At 39.6% G+C, this 17940-nt stretch overlaps 1 protein-coding gene across 1 annotated transcript in view; it reads left to right on the forward strand.

Annotated features, from left to right (window-relative positions):
• Positions 1-13249: 13249 nt before the first annotated feature.
• LOC150081924 (ras-related protein Rab-38-like) overlaps positions 13250-17940 on the forward strand; it is a 154313-nt gene continuing 149622 nt past the window's right edge. The window contains exon 1 of the mRNA XM_090380367.1: positions 13250-13324. The gene's annotated coding sequence lies outside the window, so the exon portion shown is untranslated. The remainder of the gene's footprint in view (positions 13325-17940) is intronic.

Genomic DNA, 17940 nt, shown 5'->3' on the forward strand with positions numbered 1-17940 from the left:
TACGTTACATGCAGCCTTTGCTTCTTGTTCTGAAAACGCTGCTAATTCAAGGTTATTAGTGATCTCATCTTTTCCAATACATTTTTTCGAGCAGATTTCAAATGTTGTTGAGCTTGCTTTCTCCCATGCTAATCAAATATTGTTGAGCTTGCTTTCTCCCATGCTAATCAAATATTGCATGCAACCATTATCAGTGTCAATGTTTACAGATATTCTAGAAATTGAATCTCTGAGTTCAGCAACACCAGAAAATAGCTCACCACAATAGTAAGCTTGAAGGCTCGAATAATGCCCTGATCCATGGCCTGAATTATTGCAGTCGTGTTCCTTGTCAGAAACTTTGATGTTGTTATTGGTGTTTTAGGAGCATCGGCGCCTAAGGCCATGTTGCTCCCTTTATATTGTCTGTAAATTGCATGTGTTCTGAGGTCGATTTTCTGCTTGCTGGATGAAAAACCCGAGTTTCCAGGGGGGGAAACCATGCTACCCTCGCCTGAGACCGACTAACTCAGCCACGTTGTGAAAAATACCCATAAAAATTTCTCCCGTCATCGACGGGATTCGAACTCAGGTCTTTTCCAACCGGTGTGGGGAGGACGGTGATCCTATCAACTGCTATGCATGAGGGTTTCAGAAACGCGACTCTGATCTTGCCATCATTTGACAAGAGTGAGTAGCTCACCACAATAGTTAGCGTTGAAGGCTCGGATAATGCCCTAATCCATGGGCTGAATTAGTGCAGTTGTGTTCCTTGTCAGAAATGCGACTCTGGTCTTGCCATCTTTCAATTTCAAAACATCAGCTGAAGGATGAGAAGATGAGCTGGCCAGTGATCCAACAGTAACAGAGCCTTTTCTTCATGTTTTATGGAAAGCCAGTAGCATCTCACCAATGGTACAAACTCACTTTTAAACAATGAAGCAAAAATATCACATTATCCGGAGGTATTTTTATAAATCACAAAGAGAGATCTCATGTTTGTGTGCGTAAAACACTGGAGAATTCGACTTTTTCCAACGCACAATCGCTTCAGCTTGTGATTTCCAGTCTTGTTTGCATACAGTAACACAGTAATTCTCTCTTTGATAGTTTCATGTCCACTTTGTTTGGTTTCTTAATATCCAATATCTTGTCGGGGAAAAGTTTATAGCACAGCGCTGTTTCTTCACACTTGTACATTTCTTCACACTCGTACACGTCACATTCAAGATGGTAAATTCATCTGTGAATTTACCATCTTGAATCACATTGTCCAGAAAATTAGGAAACACTTCTACTACTTGAATGCCGCCAAATGCATATTTACCTACAAGACTTACCAGGAACATCCCATGACGAGCTTTCCATCTCCAAAGCCAGCCTTCAGAAGCTTTAAATGTGTCATCATCTCCACCAAGCAGCTTATAAAATTTAAGTGACTGTGCTTTCAAAATTACCCAATTTATTGGTACTCCTTCACTAACTTTTATAGAAACCACTTGTATAAGCGTTTGTCCACATCACTGTTTTCACAAAGTCTCGTTTTCTTTTTTTGGAGGCTAGCTTCATCTTCTATGGAGTCTATGAATGAACGCAATTTTTCTTCCTCTTTCATTCAACTGCGGTTCCCTCCTTCTGGAAATGCACACTCACGAAATATACAGTACTACATTTTGTTTCGCCACTCTTAATTCTTTCGATAATCTTTAACTTTCCTTCAATTGTATAATTTTTTTTCTTTTAGTGACCATTCAATCGCGCTGATTTACTAATTTTGCCGTGTATTTATTTCTGATGCCATAGAATTTAGGGTGTTTTTAGAAAACGAAACTAAAACCAAACTGTCTGGCCTATCATAGTGCTGAAGTGAGGTTACATGATTTCTCTATAAATCACTTCTCAGTTCATGTATATTTTTGTCTAGTTTAGCACTTTGCAGTTTTTACTGTCCTAAGTGCAACTTCTAGTCGACGAAAGAATGTTATGTGCTGAAATTTACTTCTGCTGCTTGAATGCCACCTCTTTATCTTGCCATCTTTCGATTTCACCAATGGTACAAACTCACTTTTAAACTATGAAGCAAAAATATCACTCGCCATCCAGACGTTGGAGGTATTTTTATAAATCATAAGTAGAGATTTCATGTTTGTGTGTTTAAAACACTGGACACTGGAAACTAATGTAACACACTTGACGAACGGTAGCCGTATTCCCCTGTAGCAGTAACCATCTGTAATCAGAGTTCCACTGAAATACTCTTTTATTGCATATCTAGCTGAGGGGAGAAAGTGGGTGTCTACAGTAATTAGTCTCTGAACAGTCCTGTTTGTTTACAATCGGTAACGGTATCAAATCCACGTGTCACAAATTGAACGAGAGGTCTTTTAACCAAATTTAGTCGATTTATTAACCAATTGTTATATCAAATTATCTTCTATAAGTAGATTATAGACCTAGTCAGGATCCTTAGTTTATTCTAAATTGAGATAGCGAGATTTCGAAGCTAATCAATACTTACGAGTCCGTAGAAATACCGTTCGTGAATTCCCGCCATTTTTACACGATAGCATAAGCTTAGTGTAGTATACTGCATAATATAATATTGTCAATTAATCAGTAAATCTATTAATCTTGATAAACTTTATTGTCAATTAAGTTGTATTTTTAACTCTATAAATATATATAACGACTTAATCGTAACAAATAATTAATACATAACTATAGTGGTACACGTGATACGGAAGTTGTATAAAGGGAACACTAGATACCGAAAAAAAAAAAAAAAAAAAAAAAAAATATATATATATATATATATATATATATATATATAAATAACATAACTGTTTTGGGATATAACTTAAGGATTTAATTTTTGTTTTAAATTTTATTGAATTAAATTGGAATCATGACTCTGACCAGAGCAGCAAAGCAAAAGGCTCAAGCTAATGGGAGTGCTGTGGTTCAGGGGAGAACTGAGGGGGGGCAGTTGCCCTCTGAATCACAGTCTATTAAAATGCACTGTTTGCTTGATGTTTGCGGAGCAGTCGGGTACAGGACATGATACTGCCAAGGGGGATGTCTTTGTGTGTGCACGATGTAAGGAGTGCAAGGAAATCAGGCGACAACTCAGCGTTGTTATGGGCCTTTATGAGACCTTGACGGACAGGGTGGATGCCCTCGAAGGAAATAAATTGAGGGGCCCATCAAGCTCTCAGCTGCCCACATCAACGCCAGAGCTTGCACTTGGTCATCAGGCAACACAGGGGCAGCCCCCTAGGCAGAATGCGCTGGTCCCACAGGAACTAGTAGTTGTTGGTGACTCTATTGTCAGGGAAACGGGGAACATGCTTTGTAAAAAGGATAGGTGGAATAGGACCAGGGTATGTCTGCCAGGGGCAAAGGTTGATGACGTTGTAGAGCGGATATCATCTTTTAAGGGCACAAAAGGTGATATAGTTGTACACGTTGGCACTAATGATATTAAGAGTAGGAGACCGGCGGAATTACTTAGCAAGTACAGGTCACTGTTGAAAAAAAGCCGTGAATTAGGGTTGAACTTGAAAGTGTCTGCAATTCTGCCCAGACGCGATAGGAGGGAGTATATGATGAGAGCCTTGTCGATCAATTCGGCCCTGGAGGGATTGTGCAAGGCTCAAGGGGTAGAATTTTTTTCAGCCTGGACTGTACTTGTTAACAGGAGAGATTGCTTCTACAGGGATGGGATACACTTAAATAGAAAGGGTGCAAGAATTTTTGCTGATGCTGTCGAGGCAGTGTTAGGTGGGTCGGAAAACTGCTAGTTGGGGGTGATACAAGGACTAATAGATTAACAGTAGCCACTGGCAGAGGTGGAAGTGATTCTTGCACTGCTTCTATTCAAATGAGCAGAAGTCTGAAAAACAAGATGCAGGATATTTCAGAGACTGCTGGTAGTCATTGCGTTACAAGTAAACACATGGGTTGTGTTAGGGTAGCTAAGAATAGAAACAGGTGCATGTATACCTGCGTGTACACCAATGCTAGGAGTTTGGTAAATAAATTTGATGAATTTGAGGTATTGCTCAAAACATCAAAGGCAGATATTGTTGGGATATCAGAGACGTGGTGTCACACAGATATAAGTAATGCGGAACTGGAATTTGGGGAATACAATGTATATAGAAAGGATAGACAGGACAGGAGGGGAGGAGGGGTTATGCTATTAATTAAGAAACACATAAAGTCAAAGGAAGTGAAGCCAGTTGACATCGATGGACAGGGCAGTGTCGAGTCAGTTTGGTGTGACATAAGCATAGGGAAATCAAAATTGAGAGTAGGAGTGTGCTATAGGCCTAATGACTCTGATGAGTATAATAATATATTGTACAGGGAAATAGAGTGGGCCAGTAAATCAGAGAGTCTTATAATGGGGGATTTTAATTTCCCAGATATTGACTGGAATTTGTGGGTTGGTCACTCGCACACTAGCAAGGCTTTTGTGGATTTATTGGATGATTGTTTTCTACATCAGCATGTTCGTGAGGCAACAAGAGGGAGCAATACTCTTGATCTGATTATCAGTAGTGATTCTTCATGCACTAAGAACCTGCAGATAAATGAACCACTAGGTGGCAGTGATCACAGTGTGTTGAAGTGGGATTTACTCAAGGAGGTAACTACCATCAGAGGTAAAGGGAAGGGTTTTTGTTTTCGTAAAGGCCACTGTGATGGTCTGAGACAGTATTTAAATTCTATACAGTGGGACCAACTGATGATGTTACCAACAGCAAACTCAAAATGGGAAGCATTCAAGGAACTAATCTTGGTGGCTACCAGGCTTTACATACCAACTAAGAAATATTGTTCAAGGTTTAGGCCAAAATGGTTGTCAGATGGACTAATGAGACATGTGGCAGAGAAGAAAAATGCATGGGATACATACAAATTAATGGGTGACATGGAAGCCTATGATAGATATAAGTTGGTCTGTAACCAAGTCACAAAGGAGATTAGGCGGGCAAAGGCAGACTACGAAAAATCCTTGGCAAAGGATGCAAAGAAAAACAGAAAGGAATTCTTTACATACTTGAACTCGAGAAGGAAAGGGATGAATCAGATTGGTCCACTGGATATTGATGGTTCAACAGTTGAGGATCCTGCTCAGGTGGCTAACAATCTAAACGAGTATTTTGCATCTACATTCACGCATGAGGAGTTATTCAGGAAGGAGAATGATGTAGGTAAAGTAAACATTGGCAGTGAGCTCGATGATTTTGTAATAACTGAGAGGAAAGTGGAGGAGAGATTGTTGAGGATAAACATAAAAAAGGCACCTGGGGTGGATGGGATCTATCCAGTTATATTAAAGGAGGCAGCAAAGGAAGTATGCAAACCCCTAGCCATAATTATGCGAGCTTCTTTGGACTCAGGGGAGGTACCCATAGACTGGAGATGTGCAAATGTAACCCCAATTCACAAAGGAGGATCAAAGGCTGACACAAGTAATTATAGACCTGTTAGTTTAACTTCTGTTCCAGGTAAATTAATGGAGGCACTGGTTAAAGAAGCACTGCAGGATCATCTAGACAAGAATTCAGTTATAGCTCAGACGCAGCATGGTTTTGTTAAGGGCAGGTCTTGCCTGACCAATTTGATTGGATACTATGATGTAGTCACAAAAGAACTGGATGCAGGGAATAACTTTGATATTATATATTTGGATCTTAGAAAGGCTTTTGATACTGTTGCACATGGAAGACTGCTGCACAAATTGGAGCAGTGTGGCATTGGAGGCAAATTGCTGCTATGGATAAGGGGATGGTTGAGTGGCAGAAGACAGAGAGTTGTAATCAATGGACACTGCTCAACGTGGACTAATGTTATTAGTGGAGTTCCTCAAGGTTCAGTGTTGGGTCCATTGTTGTTTTCGGTGTTTATGAATGATATTGATGATGGGATATCAAGTTTAATGTCTAAGTTTGCAGATGATACAAAGGTTGGCAGGGTCGTTCAGGACACTACTGACGCTATGCTGCTGCAACAGGATCTGGAAAGGTTGAACAGATGGGCTGAGAGGTGGCAAATGAAGTTTAACATTGACAAATGTAAAGTACTATATATGGGTAACAGTAACCCCAGAGCAATGTATCAACTCTGCGGTACTACACTGACAGTGGTGGAGAATGAAAAGGACCTGGAGGTAATTGTGCAGGCAGATATGAAGTTCTCTGAGCAGTGCAGACGAGCTGCAAGAGTAGCTCATGGTGTCTTGTCAATGATATACAGGAATTTTTCTAGCAGGGATAAGGAGGTGATTATTCCCTTGTGTAAGGCAATGGTTAGGCCACATCTTGAGTACTGTATACAGGTCTGGAGGCCTCATTTCAAGAAGGATGTAGAGCTGCTTGAACGGGTACAGAGAAGGGCAACAAGATTAGTAAATGGAACAAAGGGTTGCTCTTACGAAGAAAGGCTTAAGTTTTGCAAATTACAGAGTCTGGAGACTAGGCACCGGCGAGGTGATCTGATAGAGGTGTATAAGGCTTTGAATGGTTTGAGCATGCTCAATGCCAATGGGATTCTTCATCTTTCTCAGAATAATCACCTCAGAGGGCATAAATTCAAATTGAGGAAGGACGGATGTCGGATAGATGTGCGGAAATTTGCCTTTGGCCAGCGGGTGGTTGGTTGGTGGAACCGACTTCCATCACTTGTTGTTGAAGTTGATAGCCTAAACAAATTTAAAGCTCAACTGGACAGGTATTTCGAACGAACGGAGGGGTGAAATGGGAGAGGGTTTTTTTTTTTTTTTTTTTTTTTGGCTGATGCTGAATAAGCTTGCTTTCTTGCATCATATGCCTCTACTAATGCTAATGCTAATGCTAAAAATTACTCTGCAACTGAATACTGAATATATCGAAGGGAATAGACAGCCAATTTTCAGTTAATCTCCCTTCTTGGAAATACGATAGAAGGATGTACAGTATTCACTTTTTCCAGTTTCCAATATGAAATTGCTAGTTATTTGAATACACTACTTTTTCTTCATAATTCTTCTTGGGGAATATGATCATACCCGCGATATATCCGAAATCGCGGTATGAAGACCGTGTTATATCGAGGTTGCACTGTACTTACATGTTTATGCTTATAATGCACATGACTAATTTTTCCCATTTTCGTTATACAAGTTTTATAGTGTAGATTAAAGTTCCGAGAAATGTGAAAAATTACAAGATGAGCATACCTTTTATGAAATGGAACTTACCTCCTAACCGCTTGGCTAAAGCGTAGAAGTAATGAATAAAATGGAAGAACTTTAAAAAAAAAACTAAAATTTCACTTAGCTGAGAAGTCTGAATCCCTTGGAAAAAGTGCACTTTCTGCCGATAATTTGTCGTTGAGCCATAATAAAATCATTAAAAGACCTGTAAGAACCAAGAATCCTAACGTCAGACTTCTGTGAACATAATCAGTGAGTTCAATATGCGTAAGAAGAGACAACTGGTTTAAACCAATTCTTCGTTCCCATGATGCATGTGAAGGCCTATCAGGCTAAATGTCTAAGTTTGCAGATCACGCGAATGTTGGCACGGTGAATCAGAGTAATCAGGGTATGATACTGCAACAAGCACTAGACACATTATGTAGAGTGGACTGAAAAGCGGTAATTGAATTTGATATCAACAAATTCGAGGTACTTCATATGGGGAACAGTAATCCCAGATTAACTTAGCAACACCTGTGTGGTGCCACAATCAGGGAAGTGGAGAATGAAAAAGGCCAGGGGATAATTGTGAAGTTGGATATGAAGTTCTCTGAGCAGTGCAGACAGATTGCCAGGACAGCTCATGGGATGTTGTCAATGATATTCAGGCATTCCGATGTTGCCAATGATATTCAGCAGGGATAAGGAGGTTGTTGTTGTTGTTGGGTTTTTAGGAGCATCGGCGACTAAGACCATATTGCTCTGTGTCCATTGTCTGTAAATTTCGTGTTCCGAGATCGATTTTCTGTTTTCTGGACGAAAAACCCGAGTTTCCTGGAGAAAAACAATGATATTCTCGCCTGATACCGACTAACTCAGCCACGGTGTGACAAAGTCCCATAAAACTTCCTCCAGTCATCGATAGTATTCGAACTGAAATCTTTTCCACTCGGTGTGGGGTGGACGGAGATCCTACCAACTGTGCTACCCACGAGGGCGATAAGGAGGTGGTCTCATTATATAAGGCAATGGTCAAGCCACATCTTCAGTACTGCATACAGGTCTGGAGGCCTCATTTAAGGAAAGACATGGATCTGTTGGAATCGCTGAGAGAAGAGCAAAGCGAGATTAGTGAGAAAAACAAATGGCACTTTTACCAGGATTCAATTCTGCAAACTGCAGAGCTTCGAAACTAGGCATTTCTGAGATCTTCTGTGTTTAAGGTGTCGAATGGATTGAGTAATCCCAATACTGATGGAATCCTTCCTCTTGCTCAAACTACACACGAGGAGATATAAATTCAAACCGATGAAGGATAGATGAATGGAAATTTGCCTTCAGCCAATTGATGGTCAATTTTTGGAAGAAACTCCTATCTGGTGCTGAAGAGGTGGGCAGTTTAAATAAATTCATCGAAAAACTAGACACAATTTTAGAAGGGACAGACAGGTAATACGAGAAGTGATAGTGTTTTTTGGCTGATGCTATTGTAAGCTTGCTTTCTTGCATAATTTGCCACTATTAATACTAATGTTGGGTGTGAAATTGAAAATTTTATATGATGTAGCCTCCATATTTGTAGAGTTTATCGTAGTTTAAGATTAAGAACCTGGAGCATGAATTTTGTGGGAACCATTTCTCTCCAATAGAGAGCTTCCCATCAACGATCTATAGTTTTCCTATAGTGTTCTAAAGTAGATTAATGTTTTCAGTAAACATCATAAAAATCTTGATTAATTTAAGCAAAAATTTAAGCAAAAAATTCAAAAGTACAAAATTTCATTTATTTGCCACCTAACTTTTATTTATTTTTTATTCTTCTTTTTTTATTATTATTTTTTGGGGGTCCCCCAAATATAATTTGCCTAGGGGCCCCAACTATCCTTAATCCGCAACTGGACTCAACTAATAATCTCAGTGTCAAAGCATATCCAGTCATTGGAAAGGTTGCATGTAGATAAAACTGCATCCATACAGCATTTTTAATGTTAACAATATTAACATCAGGAATGACATAAGTTTGTTGTTCTCTTTCTGATTCATTCCGAAGAAGACAAATTTGGTGCGACTCATTTACAACTTTAATTTTTTCTATTTTTAAGCCAAAACATGAATAACGTCTATTACTATCCGGGCGGGATATAGAATTTATTTTTGTACAATAGACTAATCCAGCTCTAGTAACAAGGCCGATACGAAGCCTCCTCGCATTCAACTGAAGTAAAGCGAAGACCCGTAGGCACAAGTAGGACGGGGAAAAACATGTTACTTGATATACACTGAGTGATCACTGAATTATGACCACCCCTATGAAAACTGAATGCGACCCGTTAACCACGTAAGGTACGAAAGTGCGGAGTTAGTCGACCTACGTAGCATAGGTAAGGTGTCAGTGGTTCGGTAGGTAGTAAAATTCCGAGCGTGATGGGTAAAAGGAAGGGTTTATCAGACTTTGATAAAGGGCAGATTGTGGGTACTCGACGAGCTGGTGTCTCGATTTCCCAAACAGTTGAACTGGTGGGGTGTTCGAGAGCCGCAGTAGTTAAAGTGTACCAGGACTGGCGTCAAAATGGTCAAACAACGACCCGACGGCAAAACTGCAAATGTCAGTGAACGGTTGATGTTAGAGGTGAGCGCCGGGTCCGACGACTCGTACAGGCGAACAGGCGCAGCACTGTTGAAGCGTTGACTACCCAATAAAACGTGGGCCAACCCGGAACAATATCTGGCATGACCATGTGTCGCACGTATGGGCTATACCAGCAGACGACCCCTACGGCATCCTCTCCTAGCCAAGGTTCATCGGCGTAAAGACACGCCTGGTGCAAAGAGCACGCAAGTTGGACGTTAGAAGACTGGAAGAAAGTGTGCTAGTCAGATGAGTCACGTTATTTACTCCACACCGTGGATGGTCGTATACAGATTTGGCGTCAACAACATGAGGCTCTTGATCCAGCATGCATGGTATCAAAAGTGCAGGCCGGTGGAGGAAGTTGTATGGTGTGGAGCATGTTTCGCTGGCAGGAATATGGACCCCTGGTGTATGTGGAACAAAGTATCACTGGTCTCCGCTATCGTCAACTGCTTGCTGTGTACACTCCGCTATGTTACACTTCTTCCCGAATGGCGATGGTGTCTTCCAAGATGACAATGCGATCGATTGCATTTCGATTGGCCTCCAAACTCCCCGACGTCAATCCCATAGAGCACTTGTGGGACACTCTGGAAAGGCATATCAGGCGTCTGGATACACCAATCACCTCCATACCTGCATTGCCAGCTGCATTACACACGCTTGGTTGACCATACTTCCCGAACGCTTTATATGCAATGCATTACATTTAAAGTGCGTTAGCAAATAGTAGTAAGTCATGATCTGTAGCCAATAAAAGAAAAAAAAAAAAAGAAGCAAAGTGTAACGTTTGTGCACAAACCGAGAACATTCCGTTTCTGCTCATTCATTCCTGCAATCAGCGCACGGCGATATATATATATTATCCAGTGCTACAATATACACAGGGAATCTTCGTTATCCGAGGATAATTGGTTCCAGAATATTCCACTTAAAACGGGGACCAATTTTCGTAATGTTTGTTATTTAAATAAAACTAAATGCAACTAGGCATAACATTTTAAGAGTTTAAGATTCTATATCTATATAATATCGGTATAGATACACCATAGACAACGCTTAAAGAAAAACTATGATGGAAGTGTGAAAAGCATCATTTCATCTGTATGTCATATTGTGCTTCACAACGAGTTTCCCATGTATTGCACTACCTCGAATAAGTAACGCTTCACTAATAGAGAAGACTATTGTTGCTTATTTTCGGTGGGCGCCACACCCAAACGACAACGTTTCAAAGCTAGTTGACTTTTCATCGGTGGGTGGGCAACTACCCTGCTATCGCAAGTGAAGCGTTTCTTATTCGAGGTAGTGCAATACATGGGCAGCTCGTTGTGAAGGATGAGTAGATATGGTGTATCTACACCGATATTATATAGTAATGGTTATTTTGTACTTGTACATACTAAAAAATGGATGAAGGAACTAAAATATGGGAAAATTATTTTATTAGACATTTTGTATTATAAAAGAAGATCGTTCTCAAAAAAAAAAAAAAGTATTCAAATAGTCAATTTTCTAAAGGGAAAAAGCTTTAATTCTTTAATTTTCAAATCCTCCTAACTGCGAGGACTCAGATACCGGGGACCCCTTGTAGTATATGGATAGCCTATATGGTATGTATGAAAAAAAGAAATAATAATTACCGGAGTTTTAGTGGTCCAATTTCAATGAAATTTGGAAGGGCTTGACAATGGTTCCAAAAAAGCCAAAGACAAATATGAAATTTCATGAAAATCTCTCCACTGAGGGTCGAGTGATATTCAGACGGATGGACAAATAAACAATAATTGCAGGAGATGTTTGGTCCGATTTTTATTGAAATTTGGGAGGACTGCTTCCCAAATCTTTTTAAAAGAGCCAAATATGAAATTGTATTAAAATCCGTGCACTAGGAGTCGAGTTATTACATAAGGACGAACGAATGTGTTGTCGACAACAGGCACTTTAAGTGTATAAGCATTCGAACAATATGATCACATAACATTCTTTAATTCACCAATCCATTCTAATAACTCTGAAGCGTTGCAAATAACAACTTAATTTTATTTTTATGTATTGCACATGTTCTGTAAAGCATAGCTACTCTTCTAAGTATAACTCTAAGTATTTTACAGTTGCAAAATACCTCCCTTGCCTCCTCCTCACAACCATAAATCTATTTCTGCTGTGTCTGCACTTAAGCAGACCAATATCAATGAATTTGGAGGAATTCGACCAAACCCATATTCCAAGCGTAGGTTTCCAGTGCCGATCGTTGGGTACAACCTCTCTCAAAGTTCTAGTTTGTTCAGTATATGCAGGTCTATAATCTTAAGATCCTTAAAGTAGCTCCTAAAAATAGCTTTTCCTGAACAGTTTGCCACTCTTATTCCTTTTAGTGTACTTTACTGCCATCAAAATCCCCTTTAGAATACACAAAGAGTCCAAGGATATACCATCATAGCCCTGAACACATCTCATCACTTTACAAATGGCATCCTCGGCCGAAATTCTTTTTTAAGTAGTACTGTTTGTCCGAAAACAAACCCGCCTATTCATAACTAATATCAGTCTGTAAATCACCAGTCTTTCGTTGATCATAGCCATTACAGGTAATAATGCAATTGACTGGATTGCTTAGGAACCTGTGAGGGTTCTTTAAGAGTATCATTAACAACAAAGTCGTCCATAGTAGGGGAAAGGTACTTTCTCTCAAACAAGAATTAAAACTATGAAGAACAGCCATAGGTCTAAGCCTGAAAAAATCTTGATATACCATCTTAACTGCATTCTCCAGGAAATCCTTCACAGACACATTACCACCTTTAGTTTGTTATATGGCCTCAGGCAATTCAGCTAGAGAAATTGTACTCTGTCATTGGAAACAGACTAAATTATCATTAATAATACAATGCTGTTCATCATTGAACTGTTCCAAATTCAAGTGGAAACAATTCGTCCAAGATTAATTCTAAAGATTGCCTTTTACCCTAGTGTCCAGAACCATTAACAACTATAAAATTAACATTCACAGGTGAATTGCCAATCTTCTGCACGTCCTCCTCACACAGGCTGGATAATTGCAGTTGCAGGGTTCGAATGCAGTTGACGCGAGAAATTTTTATGCGCTTTTTTCACAAACGTGGCTGAGTTAGTCGGTCTCAGGAGGGTTCGTTTTTTTTTTTTTTTTTTTTTCTCTGGAAACTCGGGTTTTTCTTCCAACAAATAGGCAAATCGATCATTGAATATACAAAATATACCGACACAATATACTGCGCCTTATAGCCTTAGTTACTTTGGCACATTAACATTCACTCAGTCTACTGTGCAACGCACTTAAAAGTTTACTTTTTTTCTTTTTTTTTGAAAAATTATTAAATGCTAGAGGTGAAAGAAGTACAACACCAGGTAGCGATGTGCGGAGTGACTCATGATCTAAACGCGCGAAGCCAAGATGCGTGAAAACATTGTGTTCTATGCATGGGAAGGAGCTGTGTTGTGTTTGATGTTTTACGTGATTACTTTTAACTGAATTGACTTCTGTTTAGGTAAGTTTATCAATCGCGAATGTTAAAGGGTCATATAAAATATAAAACTTGACAAGCGGTGGCATGAATGATTGTTGATGATTTGTTATTCCAGTTTTACCAAGCATCTCACCATAAACAAACTAGTGTGTTGTACTTGTAGCTTTATTTCAGGTAGCTGAAATATCGAACAATTGTTCCTTATACAGTATGCCGTTTAGGAGGAAAAACACAATATACTGTAATCAAAGTCAATATTTTTTTAAATTTTTTATGATTTGGATCAAGAAACAATAAAAATACTAAATGGTTTGGCAACTGTTTCATCAAGAGCATTTTATTTTCCCAGTTACGCCAAGAGTTGTAAAATGCCTATTCAATGTGTACGAAAAGAAAAATTTATAATTTTTTGGGAGTAGTCAATATAACTACAAATAGGCATAAATAATATGTAATACAGACAATCATTAAATAACTGTGTTGTTACACAGTTAAGCATACACATAATGACTAAACATTCGTTGCATACAAATTATACAAAGATAATTATCAATGTTATATGAGATAGTAGTAGTAATGGCAAATGATGCAAGAAAGTAAGCTTATATAGCATCAGCCAAAAAAAGTTCACTCTTGTATGCTCTCTCCCTTCAACCCATCCACTTCCACAATAACAGATGGAAGCCTGTTCCAACAATCAACCACCTGCTGGCTGAAGGCAGACTTCCATACATCTATTCTGCAACCATCCTTCCTCAACTTGAATTTATGTCTGCTCATGTATGTAGTCTCAGCAAGTGACCTTGCATTTGTCATTGTTAAACTTCAGCTGCCATTTCTCAGCCTATCAATCCAATTTTTCTAGATCTTGTTGCAGTAGCTCACCCTGACGACTGTCATTAACCACCCTGCCAACCTTTGTATCATCTGCAAACTTAGACATTAAGCCTGATATACCTTCATCAATATCATTGATAACTTTTGAAAACAACAATGGATTCCTATCAGATTAGTTAGCAAGACCACCCCTTGACAAATCCAAGCTGTGATTGCAGTAATAATGCATGCTGTCCAAATAGTCCTGCATTACTTCTTTAACAAGTGCCATTATTTTCCCTGGAACAGATGTTACGCTAAAAGGTCTTTAATTATCCATGTTGCCTTTTAATCTTCCCTTTATGAATTGGTAATATATTCGCATTTCTCCGTCCATAGAGATGTAGAAGTGCGAACAGGCTAAGGGCTTGCTTACCTCCTTTGCTGCCTCCCTTAATATTAATATAATTGGTAGATTCCATCTGTGCCAAGTGCCCTTTTTATGTCCATCCTCAACAATTTCCCCTCCACTTTCCTTTCAGTTATCCCAAATCCATTTACTTTCTCATTAGAGTTTGATAAACTTTTGGCATCCCCTACCTTAAAGAATTCCTCATATGTGAATTTAGATGCAAAATACCTATTCAGTTTGTTTGCAACCGAGAAAGGCCATCAACAGTTTTCCCATAAACATCAAGTGGCCCAATGTGATTCAATCCCTTCCTTCTACTGTTAATATAAGCATAAAATCTTTGTTGTGTTTTTAGCATTAGTAGAGGCATTTGATGCAAGAAAGCAAGCTTATGCAGCATCAGCCAAAAAAAAAAAATAAAATAAAATAATAAAAAAAAAATAAATAAATAAAAAATAACCACTTCACCCTTCTGTTCGTTCGAAATACCTGTCCAGCTGAACCTTAAACTTATTTAGGCTATCAACTTCCATGACAAGGGATGGAAGTCTATTCCACCAACCAACCACCCGCTGGCTAAAGGCAAATTTCCTCTTGTCTACTCTGTCTTTTCTCAATTTGAATTTATGCCCTCTCAGGTGATTATTCTCAGCAAGAGGAAGAATCCCATCAGCATTGAGCATGCTCAAACCATTCAAAGCCTTATACACCTCTATCAGATCACCTCACCGGTGCCTAGTCTCCAGACACTGTAATTTGCAAAACTTAAGCCTTTCTTCGTAAGAGCACCCCTTTGTTCCATTCGCTAATCTTGTTGCCCTTCTCTGTACTCGTTCGAGCATCTCCACATCCTTCTTGAAATGAGGCCTCCAGACCTGTATACAGTACTCTAGGTGTGGCCTGACCATTGCCTTATACAAGGGAATAATCACCTCCTTATCCCTGCTAGAAAAATTCCTATATATCATCGACAATACACCATGAGCTACTCTTGCAGTCCGTCTGCACTGCTCAGAAAACTTCATATCTGCCTGCACAAACACCCCCAGGTCCCTTTCATTCTCAATCACTGTCAGCGTAGTACCACAGAGTTGATACGTTGCTCTGGGGTTGCTGTTTCCCATATATAGTACTTTACATTTGTCAATGTTAAACTTCATTTGCCACCTCTCAGCCCATCTGCTCAACCTTTCCAGATTCTGTTGCAGTAGCATAGTGTCAGTAGTGTCCTTGACAACCCTGCCAACCTTCGTATCGTCTGCAAACTTGGACATTAAGCTTGATATACCATCATCAATATCATTTATAAATACAGAAAACAATAATGGACCCAATACTGAACCCTGAGGGACTCCACTAATAACATTAGTCCACGATGAGCAGTGTCCATTGATTACCACTCTCTTGTCTTCTCCCCCTCAACCACCCCTTTATCCATAGCAGCAGTTTGCCTCCAGTGCCACACTGCTCCAATTTGTGCAGCAGTCTTCCATGTGCAACAGTATCAAAAGCCTTTCTAAGATCCAAGTATATAATATCAAAGTTATTCCCTGCATCCAGTTCTTTTGTGACTGCATCATAGTATCCAATCAAGTTGGTCAGGCAAGACTTCCCCTTAGCAAAACCATGCTGTGTCCAAGCTATAACTGAAGTCTTGTCTAGATGATCCTGCAGTGCTTCTTTAACCAGTGCCTCCATTAATTTTCCGGGAACAGAAGTTAAACTAACAGGTCTATAATTACTTGTGTCGCCCTTTGATCCTCCTTTGTGAATTGGGGTCACATTTGCACATCTCCAGTCCATGGGTACTTCCCCTGAGTCCAAGGAAGCTCTCATAATTATGGCTAAGGGTTTGCTTACTTCCTTTGCTGCCTCCTTTAATATAACTGGATAGATCCCATCCACCCCAGGTGCTTTTCTTGTATTTATCTTCAACAATTTCTCCTCCACTTTACTCTCAGTTATTACAAGATTCTCTAGCTTACTGTTTGTGTTGTTGTTTGTTATTTGGTTTTTAGGAGCATTAGCAACTAAGGCCATATTTCTCCGAGGATATGCAGTGGTCATTCCCTGACCTTTCTGCATCTTCCGTATTTGGTGGTCACGGGCTCGAACCCCGGTCTAATCAAGAAGCGTGTGCTGCGCACTGCTGCTCCTGCCCACCTGGCTACGGAGGCGCCCCTAGCTTACTGCCAGAGTTGAATACACCTCTGGCATTCCCCTTGCTGAATAACTCCTCATGTGTGAATGTCGATGCAAAATATTCATTCAGTTTGTTAGCTACCTGAGCAGGATCATCAACAGTTGACCCATCGATATCAAGTGGCCCAATCTGATTCATCCCCTTCCTTCTAGAGTTTACATAAGTAAAGAACTCTTTGCTGTTTTTCTTCGCATCCCTTGCCAAAGATTTCTCGTAATCTGCCTTTGCCTGCTTAACCTCCTTTGTAACTTGGTTACAGATCAACTTGTATCTATCATAGGCTTCTGTGTCACATGTTAATTTGTATGTATCCCATACATTTTTCTTCTCTGCCATATGTCTCATTAGTTCATCTGACATCCATTTAGGCCTAAACCTTGAACAATATTTCTTAGTTGGTATGTAAAGCCTAGTAGCTTTCAAGATAAGTTCTTTGAATGCTTCCCATTTTGAATTTGCTGTTGGTAACATCATCAGTTGGTACCACTGTATAGAATTTAAATACTGTCTCAGTCCATCGTAGTCACCTTTACGAAAGCAATAACCCTTTCCTTTACCCCTAATGGTAGTTACCTCTTTGAGTAAATCCCACTTCAGCACACTGTGATCACTGCCACCTAGTGGTTCATTTACCTGCAGATTCTTAATGCATGAAGAATCTCTACTGATAATCAAATCAAGAGTATTACTCCCTTTAGTTGCCTCCCGAACATGCTGATGTAGAAAACAATCATCCAATAAATCCACAAAAAGCCTTGCTAGTGTGTGTGTGTGACCAGCCCCCAAATTCCAGTCAATATCTGGGAAATAAAAATCCCCCATTATAAGACTCTCTGATTTACTGGCCCACTCTATTTTCCCGTACAGTTTCTTATTATACTCATCAGAGTCATTAGGCCTATAGCCCACTCCTACTCTCAATTTTGATCTCCCAATACTTATGTCACACCAAACTGACTCGACACTGCACTGTCCAGCAATGTCGACTGGCTTCACTTCCTTGGATTTTATGTATTTCTTAACTAATAGCATAACCCCTCCTCCCTTCCTACCCTATCTATCCTTTCTGTAGATATTGTACTCACCAAATTCCAGTTCTGCATTCCTTATATCTGTGTGACACCACATCTCTGAAATCCCCACAATATCTGCCTTTGATGTTTTGAGCAATACCTCAAATTCATCCAATTTATTTACTAAACTCCT

This window comes from Mastigoproctus giganteus, chromosome 8, assembly GCF_048544385.1.
Source record: "Mastigoproctus giganteus isolate SK-2022 chromosome 8, ASM4854438v1, whole genome shotgun sequence".
NCBI classification, from domain to species: domain Eukaryota; kingdom Metazoa; phylum Arthropoda; class Arachnida; order Uropygi; family Thelyphonidae; genus Mastigoproctus; species Mastigoproctus giganteus.